The sequence below is a fragment of the Canis aureus genome, chromosome 18, assembly GCF_053574225.1.
Source record: "Canis aureus isolate CA01 chromosome 18, VMU_Caureus_v.1.0, whole genome shotgun sequence".
Taxonomy (NCBI): Eukaryota; Metazoa; Chordata; class Mammalia; order Carnivora; family Canidae; genus Canis; species Canis aureus.
Genome location: NC_135628.1, coordinates 26,527,233 through 26,539,477, shown reverse-complemented (window position 1 = coordinate 26,539,477; position 12,245 = coordinate 26,527,233). Strand labels below are relative to the sequence as shown.

At 36.9% G+C, this 12,245-nt stretch overlaps 1 long non-coding RNA gene across 14 annotated transcripts in view; it reads right to left on the bottom strand.

The window, feature by feature from the left end:
• LOC144288774 (uncharacterized) overlaps positions 1-12,245 on the bottom strand; it is a 229,162-nt gene that overhangs the window by 88,538 nt on the left and 128,379 nt on the right. For 12 of the 14 annotated variants that reach the window (XR_013356753.1, XR_013356768.1, XR_013356759.1 and 9 more), the window contains one exon: positions 3,095-3,347. The exons of the other annotated variants lie outside the window; for them this stretch is intronic. This is a non-coding gene — a long non-coding RNA (uncharacterized LOC144288774). The remainder of the gene's footprint in view (positions 1-3,094; positions 3,348-12,245) is intronic. 14 annotated transcript variants of the gene reach the window in all.

The window sequence follows — 12,245 nt, the reverse complement described above, 5'->3', positions numbered from 1 at the left end:
CAGCAACTTTAATAGCTTCCATGGAACAACTGTTGATACCTTCGGCGGGGTATACAGGATTAAACCACAATAGATGATCATCAATCTTTTAAAAAAAAAAAAATTTATTAATGAGAGACACAGAGAGAGAGAGAGAGAGAGAGAGAGGCAGAGACACAGGCAGAGGGAGAAGCAGGCTCCATGCAGGGAGCCTGACATGGCACTCGATCCCATGTCTCCAGGATCACACCCTGGGCTGAAGGCGGCGCTAAACCACTCGGCCACTGGGGCTGCGCGATCATCAATCTTCTTCATTTGAAATTAGAATTTTGTTCTTGAAACTATTTGCATAAAATATGCTGAAGACACTAGGATGTGTAAAGTTTTCCTTTTATCTGAAGTCTATATTTGCCATGCTGTATTATAAAATATTAATATCATATTCATAAAAAATAGCATATTACCAAAACTTTAGAAGTCTCTGAGAACTGATCTCTGATCACATGACTCTCACTCCCTCATAGAATAACTACTACTCTGAATTTGATGCTTATTCCCATACATGTTTTATACTTTTACTCCATCCATATGCATTCCTACACAACATAGATGAGATTCACCTATGTTGATACACAAGTTTCTATAATAACATTTGCACTGCATGATTCTGTTGTATCAATATACAGCCATATAAGTATTTTCCTACTGACAAACAGAATTGCTTTGCCACTACAAATAATACTTTTCAAAATTCATGTGTTTTCACACATGAGAGTTCCCTAGGCTATACTTAAGAGCAAAATTTCTGAAACAAAGGGTATATACATCTTCAACTAAACCAGATATTGAAAAATGGTTTTTGAAAGAGGTCAAATTCAGGGGCACTTGGGTGGCTCAGTCAGTTAAGCCTCTGCCTTCAGCTCAGGTCATGATCTGGGAGTCCTGGGATTAAGCCCCTCATCTGGCTTCCTGCTGAGAGGGGAGTCTGCTTCTCCCTCTGCCTCTCACCCAGCTCACGCATGCTCGCTTTCTCTCTCTCTGCTTCTCCCTCTGCTTTTCACCCTGCTTATGCATGCTCGCTTTCTCTTTCTCTCTTTCTCTTTCTCTCTCTCGAATAAATAAATAAAACCTTCCAAAAAAAAAAAAAAGAGGTCAAATTCATAACTCCTCTCTGCTTTCAATTTTTAAACAGATATTACCAAAAGAAATTTCAACTCCAACGATGCCTGATTCTGGATGGATCCTTATTCCAATAGCATTAACAGAAGTTTGTTTGTTTATCCACAATTATGTTCTACCTTCTCAATCTAAGTAATTAACATAAGCAGGCCAGAGTCCAAGCTGATTTCAATGATTAAATGTGGCCTTTCTTATCTTCATTTTTTCTTTTTTTTTAAGATTTTATTCATTTATTCATGAGAGATACACACAGAGAGAGACAGAAGCAGAGACATAGGCTAAGGGAGAAGCAGGCTCCCTGCAAGGAACCCAACGTGGGACTCGATCCTGGATTCCGGGATCATGCCCTGGGCCAAAGGCAGACACTCAACCACTGAGCCACCCAGCGTCCCTTTTTTTTTTTTAATATATTTTTTCTGAAAAATAAAGATATCTCACTTCTTGACAGCAATTTGGCAAAATCTATCAATAACCTTAAAAATAAACTAGTCTTTATTCAGAGGTATCCAGGAATTTATTCTAAGGACATATTCAGAGGTATGCATGAAAGTCTGTATATCAAGATATTTGCCTTAATGTTAAATATGATGTCCACTGCAATACTGTTGGTACAAACAAGCAAAAAATCTATCAAGTAGAAACTAAATAAATAGTTGTATAATCACATAATTGCGCACTAAGTGGAAATGAAAAAGGATGAGATGAATGAAAATGAACTGCTCTATTATTGTTTCAATTATTGATTGCTACCTAACAAACCACTAAAATACAAAGTAATTATATATTATTTTTCAAGATGCTGTAGATTGACTGGAAGTATTTTCCTGTTCCTTCTGGTGTTGGCTAGGGGAACTCATCATGTTGCATTTAGCTGGCAGGTAAACTGGGACTGGAATGTCTAAGACCTCACTCACACACCTGTCATTTGCTGCTAGCTGACACCTAGAGCAGCACCTCAATTCCCTTCCATAAAGTTTCTCTTCATCTATAAGGCTAGACCAGCTTCCTTATAGAATGGTAGCTAGATTCCAAGAAGAAGTGATCTAAGAGGTCAAACCCCACTATGGAAGTTCTTATTAAGCCTCTGTTTGCTTCAAGCTTGCTAATATCCCATTAGCCAAACCCAGACACATAGCCAAACCCAGACACAAAGTGGGAGAGGACTATCCAAAGGTGTAGATTCCAGGAAGCATGGTTCACTGGGGGTCACCACTGTAACAATCTGCTGCAATCATTAAGTAAACAAATGAAAAATATAATAGGAAAACCATTGTTTTAAAAATGTTTGCATAGAAACAAACAGTGTTTGAAACAGTGTAGTGAAATTTGCATGGGAAGTGGTAGTCAAGAACAGACTTTTTAATGCAAGTGTGTGTGTGTGGCTTGAATTTTTTATAATAAACATATTTTATAATTTTAAAATTATGAAAGAAAATGATGTTACACAAGAATAATTACACAAGTAAATGCTCATAACATCCCAATTGAAAAAAAAAGATTAATGGTGATTTTTTCAGGATGAAAGAATTGTGAGCAATTTATTTCCTCTTCATGATTTTCTATATGTCTTCTACATTTTGTATGAGAAATACACACAGATTTTGAAATTAAAAAAATGAGGAGGAAACAGAATGAACTCAAACCATTGGTCAAGTCTTTCTTATTCCTCATGCAAGTATTTCTAAATTATTGCAGCATGATTTTATCTATATTTTACTACCAAAATGCTCATATGTCTAAATTCCTGCAAAGCTTTCCCAGTGGCAAGGTAAAGAATGTGTTAATTCATTCTGCTTCATGTTTTGCAATCTAATAAGATCATAAAACAACTAGAAACTGCTCCATGATGATGGGTTTTTCCACATATGCATTTTGGATTTCCCAAACCCAAATCTGTATTGCTATCTTACAAGGCACTTTCTGCTGAAGCACTTACCCAATTGTTTACAGCTGTCATCAGGTCTTAACCATGTCATCAGTTCTTTGAAAGCAAGGAAAAACGCATTTCTCTTCTTTGCTGTTGTTTAAGGATAGATTTTTTTTCTCCCTTGCAGTCAATAGTTTTTAAATATGTAAATAAATAGAATATTGAGTGTGATTTTATTTGTTTTAAAGAATGGTCATTGTTACTATTGTCTGGTTCCATTTAACTGAATGAAGAACACTCCATATGATGGAAAAAAACAAGACTGTAAGAAAAAAAAATTTAAATTAAATATTATCCTTTAAAAATATATTAATCATAATTCATGAAGATCTCATAAAATTTAACCCTGTTTATTATTATTTGTGTAAACTTGAAGACACAAACAACTTTAAATATTGTTTATTAGGATACATAACACACATAGTAAAAATAGTAAACTGTATTCATAGCATTTTGGAGATACCGACTCTTGCTAGGACTCAGGATGTGGAAAGAGTTTAGGATGAAGGTTTCTTTAGCTGTATCTACGATTTTTTCATCAAAAAAGAGGACAGACTGAAATAACTATTAGATCTGGGTGATGAAAAAATAACCATCTGTTACATCATCTCCTATAATTGTAATTAAAATATTTTTAATTAAAAAAATAAAAAGTAATTTAAGTGCATCTGGTGCCATCATCAAGATGGCTAAGACAGAGTCATGAACAGCTAATGAGGTGATTCTTGAAATAAGCCAGGCCCCCGAAAGGAATCAGATGCTCCAAAACCCACTCATGCCAGGGTTATTTTTAGGCCAAGATTTTGATCCAAGACATATACAACAGGACTGCACTTTCTTAATATGTTGTCTCTGGGCAAAAAATAAGGCCCTAGTTTTGGCAATGTGTGCCTGCTTTTTAGGCTCCTGTCAGAGACAGAAAAGGTCTGAACCAGACTCCTACTTTTGGGACCAGAGCCTGGGGAGAAATGAGACTCATTAGAATCCAGACAAACCTCCAGGACTTGGAATTTGCTTGACAAAGAGTATGTATCAAAGGGTAGAAACTTTTCTTCCCATGGCCAGGGAGTTTACCTTTCCAAAGATAGGAAAGCAATACCAACTGGAGATTTGAAGGAGAAATCTATAAGAACTTACATTCTAGCAAATGCAGGAATATACAATTTACATAAAATCACAATCTCTGGAATTCCTATGTTGCATTGTATGTAAGATTTTCTAGGGCCTACAGTGAAAGAAGGACATTTACCTCCACCACAGCTCATGTGAATGTGGTTGAAGAACAGGCAAGGTTCTGTACCAGGGAAAAGCAACTGTAATTATAATTCAATTGCGGGTCATGGTGGGGAGAGCACTACAATTATGGAGAGGTGGGACCTCAAGGGGGCATGACTTCCCCATGCCCTAATAGATTACTTACAGAGAACATGGTCACCATCCTTCTAAATAAGTTCTCCCAATTCCCAATCAACTGATTTTTCAACTGGATTAGAGTCCAAATCTGATAGATGATTAAGATTTCCAGTTACTTTTTTAACATAACAGATTTCCTACCTCTATTCCCCCACCTCCACCACAAGTCAAATATTCCCTCTTAAAACTTCAGCAGTATGGCCCTTATGTGTGTGTGTGTGTGTGTGTGTGTGTGTGTGTGTGTGTGTGGAGGGGGGTGGGCAATGGGGTGAAAAAGGGATGGTTTGTGTGTGTATGTATGGTGTACATGTGGTGTGTACTGTGTGTGTGCTTGGTGCTTGTGAGCTCCCGAGTAGTTCTGATATATGCTCTCCTTGGAGTTTGGATTAGAAAAATACTCTACTTAGGCTAAATTATATACTACTGACACAATTCAGAGATTTACCCAACAAACATTCTTCATTATTAATGTATCCAGACACCACTTTCTACTGCTAGAGATAGTGTCTGGGCCTGAGCAGAGAAGTGAAATTGCCATTGAGAGGATAGTATCTTCTCTATTTTAGAGTATAAACTGGTCTTGATTCTTGAGGCCGACTCTCTCACTTTTCTAGAAAGAATTACCATGTTCAAACTTTTAATTTTAAGAATGTAAGTTCTGTGGGTATAGGGGATGTATCTGTTATTTACCACTGTATCCCAAATACTTGGTAGAGTGTTTGGCACATAGTATACACTCAAATATTTGTTCAGGGCAAAGGAAAAGGAATACAGAGGTAGGCTTTGTTCTCAGAAAAGCCCAATAGCACTGAACTATCTATATGCAGATGTTCCAGATTAAATCCATAATTCATCTGTGTAATGATATAAAAGGCAATCTTTATTTGAGGGCTAAGGGCCTGAGGTTAACTGTGGGGTTGTTTGTTGTAGTTTGTTTCTTTGGCTATTTGTGTTAATGTTTTCCTCCCTTTGGATTAGGCTTTAGATGGAAAATTTTGGAACTCTGATATGGCCCACAGAGAAATGTAAAGAAAAGGAAATCTGAAAAGGATTCCACTTTGGGGAAGATAAGCTGCCCTCAGCCTCACTCCCACCCTCTTTCCCCTGCTCTCCCACCCAAGCAACCTGCAAGGCCTCAGAAGTGTGGCCAGTAGGGAGCACCCTCTTAGAAGCCTGACCTAGAGGCTAGACCTACAGGCAGTCTTAAGTTTTCGTCTGCATGTAATTCTTTGGGCGTCCTGAGCCTTAATGAAACCTATTGAGCCTTAATGAAACCTATGTTGAAACCATAGTCCAATGTCCATTGGGCAGTGAGAATTAAGGCCTCACGTGAACAGAGCGTTTACCAAAGAAAACATACAGATGGCCAAAGACACATGAAAAGATGCTCAACATCACTTACCATCAGGGAAATGCAAACCAAAACTACACTGAGACATCACCTCTCACCTATCCAAATGGCTAGACTTAAAAAAACAAGAAGCAATAAGTGTTGCCAAAGATGTGAAGAAAAAGGAACACTTATGCACTGTTGGTGGGAATGCAAACTGGTGTAGCCATTGGAGAAAACAGTATGGAGATTCCTCAAAATATTAAAAATAGAACTACCCTATGACTCAGCGATCACACTACTGGCTATTTACCCAAATATAAAAACACTAATTCAAAGGGATACATGCACCCCTGTGTTCACAGCAGCACTACTGACAATAGCGAAATTATGGAAGCAGCCCAGGTGTCCACCAGTTGAAAAATGGATAAAGAAGATGTGATAGAATATATATTCCATTATATATATATATATATATATATATATATATCTTCTTCCATTCCATTTTATATATGTATTATTTCATTCTATATTATATATATAATCTATTCCATATACATAATGGAATATTATTTAGCCATAAAAAACAATGAAATCTTGCCATTTGCAAGTATAATACTAAGTGAAATAAATGAGTCAGAGAAAGACAAATACTATATGATTTCACTCATATGTGTAATTTAAGAAACAAAACAAATGATCAAATGGTGGGCGGAAGGGGGAAGAAAGTGGGAGGCAAACCAAGAAACAGACTCTTAACTATAGAGAACAACTGATGGTTACCAGAAGGGAGGTGTGTGGAGGGATGGGTGAAATAGGTGATGGGGATTAAAAAGTACACTTCTGATGAGCACCAGGTAGTATATGGAAGTGCTGACTCACTATATTGCACACCTGAAACTAATATAACACTGTTGTTAATGAACTGGAATTAAAATAAAATATTTTTAAAAGAGAATTAAGATCTGAAGATTGGGGAGCCACAGCAGCATGGAGGGGGGCTATTCAGAGGCAGCAGAAAGCAGAAAGCAAACAAAGTAGTTCAGAGCCATCACTGGAAATGACCCTGCCTAGCACAAATCTCAGTGGATTTGAAAAACAAGTAAGTACTTCCTGAAGCATTTAATGAACACTGGTAGACAGAATGCAAAATGCTCAAAACAGCTTTGAGCAGAAATTTGGAAAGATGCCTTGGAATAAATATTTGGGGCCTTAAAGGGAAAGGTATCTTTGGCAGGCAGGACAACCTGAAATTTGGAGTGAACCCAATGGTTGAGATAAGGATCTGAGCCTATTCTCCTTCTTAGATTAAGACACTGAACTATTATTTTAATGTTTATTCATTCATAAGCATTCAAATATTTGCTAATAGCAATATCACTGAAAAGTGATAAAGACACATGTGCATATGTATATTTCTCTGTACACCTATTCTAGATATGTACTAAATGTATATACATACATATATAAACATACATAAATTATAATAAACATCATTTTCATAGCTGTGCTTCACCCTTATTAATGGCTGTATATTATGTCATAATAATGTTTTCTTATTCATTTAGCCATTTATTTTTTTTTTTTTTAAAAACTTTTTTTTATTTTTATTATTTATTTATTTATTTATGATAGTCACAGAGAGAGAGAGAGAGAGGCAGAGTCATAGGCAGAGGGAGAAGCAGGCTCCATGCACCGGGAGCCCGACGTGGGATTCGATCCCGGGTCTCCAGGATCGCGCCCTGGGCCAAAGGCAGGCGCCAAACCGCTGCGCCACCCAGGGATCCCTCATTTAGCCATTTAATGAATATTTATTGAATGCCTAGAAGTCAGTTAGAATTCATTCAACTATAAGTAAAAGAAAATCTTATAGTGCAAGACCAGACTTGCCTCAAAATGACTGGGAGCTCACTGTGAATAAAAAAATTGCTAAGACTGAGGATCCTCATCCTCTCAGCAGGAGGGGCTATACCTCACCTTGGTGTGCCACAGGACTCAGGGCTTCCTCCATCTCATGGACCTCAAAGCAGCTCAGTTCCCAGAAGACTCCTGTGACACCTGGTAACCCCAAAGCTGATAACCTCTGTATTATCCCACTGACAAGACTGCTCTCAATGCTTGCACTATAAGGAAAGGAAAAGTGAAAACCCACATTCCATGTTCTGAAGATTGCTGGTCCCTATATGTTTCCCAGCATGATAATGGGAAGATGGGGACTGGTCCTCCTCTCTTGCCAAGCTCGGATGTGTGGAGAGGTGGCTGCTGACTTTGGTTCAGTGGAAATATTATACATCAGGGCCAATGTTCCAGCTATTTTCTTGGCCTTTTTCTCATGTTTAGTGCCTCATGGCTACAAAATACCTGCTATTTTCTATTTTGATTTGTAATTTTTGAAATGTAGATATATAGTGCATGGACTTCAAATTGTACTGTTGTTATGTAGCCTGCAAAGACTTAGGGCAAGCCTCTTTGTCCCTCCATTTGAAACAACTCATAATGGAATAATGGAATACATTTACATCAGGTCAACTAATGATTTCCATATTGCTGAACTAAGTAATTCATAGTCCTCATTTCCACTGACCAGCAACATTTGACATAGTCAATCTCTCTGTTTTTTGAAACACTTTTTTTCACTTGGTTTCTAAGATAAAACTCTTCTTTGATTCTTTTCCTTCCTCATTGGCCACTTCTTTCCAGTCTCTTTTGGGAACTCCTCCTAATCTTTCCAGCTTCTGAAGGCTGGAGGACCTAAAATCTCAGCCCTAAGAACTTTTCTCATTTTTTGGGTGATTTCGTTCAGTGTTAGATCTTATTTCACTGATAATTCTAAGTTTCTCTCTCTAGTTCCTGAAACCTACATTTATTTATTCATTTACCTCCTGACTTACCAGTTGATATTTAATAACCATCTCAAACTTAATATGAGTAAAACCAAACTCCTTATACTTCAAACTCTTCTTTCAAAACCCTGCTCCTCCACAGACTTCCCCATAATAGTGGCAATATCCCTTGCAGAGTTACTCAAAGCAGTAATGTGTAGTTACTCTTGATTACTCTTTTAATCTTTCCCATTAAATCCATCAAGAATCCTATTGGGTCTAGTTTTAGTTTATTATTATTATTTGAGTATAATTAACATACAGTGTTATATTAGTTTCAGGTGTACAATATAATGGTTCAACACTTCTATATATTTCTCAGTGCTTATCAAGATAAGCGTACTCTTCATGCCCTTTATCTATTTCGCCCAGCCCCCCACTCACCCCCTCTCTCGCAACTACCAGTTTTTTCACTGTATTTAAGAGTCTTGTTTCTTGTTTGTCTTTATTTGTTCAGTTGTTTTGTTCATTAAATTCTACATACAATTGGAATCATATGGTACTTATCTTTCTCTGACTTGTTTCGCTTAGCATTATACACTCTAGGTCAATCCATGTTGTGGCAAATGCAAGATTTCATTCTTTTTTATAGCTGAGTAATATTCTCATTGTATATATATATCTTCTTTATCCATTCATCTATTGATGGACACTTGCATTGCTTCCACATCTTGGTTGTTGTACATAATGCTGCGATAAACATAGGGGTGCACATATCTTTCCCAATTAGTGTTTTGGTTTTCCTTAGGTAAATACCAAATAGTGGAATTACTCTAGATTATATGGTAATTCCACTTTTAATTTTTTGAGAAACTTCCATATTGTTTTTCACAGTGGCTGCACAAGTTTGCACTACCATCAACAGTGCACAAGGATTCCATTTTTTCCACATCGTTATCAATACTTCTTTTTTTTTAAGATTTTATTTATGTATTCATGAGAGAGACAGAGAGAAGGGCAGAGACATAGGCAAGGGAGAAGCAGGCTCCCTCTAGGGAACCCAATGCAGGACTCGATCTCTGGACCAGGGGATCAGGCCCTGAGCATACCCAGGCATCTCCCAACACTTATTTCTTGTGTTATTGATTTTAGCCATTCTGACAGATAATATTTCATTGTGGTTTTAAATTTACATTACCATGATGATTAGTGATATTGAGCATTTTTTCATGTGTCTGTTGGGCACCCATTGGCTCTATCTTCAATATAAATTCAGGATCTGTTTATACAACCTCAAATCCTGCTACCCTGGTCTAAGCACTTACTATTGCTCACCTGATTATTATAAGAGCCTCCTAACTCTTTTCCTACTTTAGTTCTTGTTCCCTATAGTCTATTCTCAACAATGCACAAAAATGACTTTTAAAACATGTCAGATTATGAGCAAAAGATCAACTCCTCAAAATAGCCTAAAACTGCTACATGGTCAAGCCTTCAATTCTTCTCATGCTCTCATCCAGCCTCCTCGCTGTTCATTCTAAAACAGAAGATTTAGAGAGCTAAAACTATCTATGAAAACAGTTCAAGTTCAGTGGTTCTTAATATATGGTACATATTTCACAAATTGTAATAATTTTCCATGTAGTCCTGATCTGTTATATCAGATGCAGCCCCTTCTCCCTGCCCTACTCCTTTTATTTGCATTTAAAGAATTTTAAGCATCAAGTCTTTGGCAATGTTTCCAATTCCAAAAGTGATTCTCCAATTCTGGATTTGGTTTTCATTATTATTAATAATACTTAATGAATTCCTGTTCCCAATAAATGCATGCTTATGAGGTTTGAATATAAACAGCTTGGTCTATTCCTTATTGATCTAAGGTCCAAGTAATTTATTCCTCCTTTATTCCTACTTAGGAGTAATGTGCCTATTGATATGCCTATTTTCTAACTCAATGTGAAAGCATAGTGTGATCAAATTAAGGTAAAAACTTCTCCAACTAGACACATAGTTTTGTCTTTCTAACTCTCTGTAAATATTGTTCTTAATTTCTAAGTCTTCTTACTGTTACCTCACTGCTTTAATCTAGAAACTATAATCACTTTATGATATTCAGGCATAATTATATATAAGTTATTTACTAAAATAAAAGGAAAGAGAAATACGAGAATATCACTAAAGTCCTTTATATATTTACTAGGTATTTTATCGATAGTATCTCATTAGTTTTCAGAATATTCTTAAATAACTCAATTATGTATTATTGTTCTCATTTTACAGAGGAGGAAATTGAGGTTTCAAAAGAGTAAGTATCTGACATAGATTCAGAATAAGATCCAATTCTGTCTGACTTCAAAACCAGGCTATTTCTACTATATCATACCGCCTCCTAGTCTGATTAAATCTATAATGGCAAATCCCAGTATCTCCAGACAATTTTTCATCAAGAAATCCAGCATTAAAATGCACCACTGATGCTTTGTATCAAATACTATTCATTTTTAGCTTTTCTTAGTTCTTTATTTCATAAAGATGAAGGATATCAAACCAATTCCCTCTTTATAAGGGAAATTATGTCTTGTTCTTCTTTCCCACAGGCCAAATACTGATCCCAACACTCACCAACTCTCCATAGCATTTAGATCCTCTTTTAAAATTTGCTATTGATTTTCACCATATGTCTACAACTTTTAAGTCATGGGGTCCTACCTTCAACTTACTAATTATAGAATACCAACCTACAGTTTACATAAAGTATCTAACTCTAATTCATAGTCACTCTTTCCTAGTACTGCATAGGAAGCATGGTTCCAGTAGTTTTCCACCCCAAAAGACTGCCACTCCCCATTTACCGACCTACAAGGATGCTGCCATTTAAAAATACAACTCTTTGTTTCTTTTTCATATATCCTCTATTGAAGTTCTCATACCCTAAGGAAAGTTTCCTTTTTGAGTATTCACAAGCTAACATGACAGTAGAGCAATCTTTCAGATTCTTTCTAAACTGTTAGGCTGGGATGCCTGGGTGGCTCAGCGGTTAAGCCTCTGCCTTCAGCTCAGAGCATGATCCCAGAGCCCTGGGATCAAGTCCCACATCAGGATCTCTGCATGGAGCCTGCTTCTCCCTCTGCCTATGTCTCCGTCTTTCTCTCTGTGTGTTTCTCATGAATAAATAAATAAAATCTTATTTTAAAAAATGAAATAGTTAGGCTCCACAGAGCTAAAAGGAGAAAAGAGGCAGTCTTAAAGGGTCAGTGAGAGGGCACCAAAGACAAAGTTCCCTTACATCACAATTTTGCTTCACTTCCCCTTTAACTGCCCAATGGCCTTGAGAATGGATCTCAATGGTGGTGTCATGATCTGTTTACCCTCCACCATGGCTTTACTCATGAATAAAGAGCAATTCAACTTCTTAAAAAGAAAAACTTCCAACCAAATTTGGTTGCCTAACAGCATATGATTCTGAATCATTTTCCCATCTCTGACACTGAAGTAATCTGGCATTATTGCTTTTTCTCAAAACTTTGCAATCAAAAGTCATTTAACCACGGGGCATTTACTACCCAACAACCACACCCTAGGCCTATACCCTGAA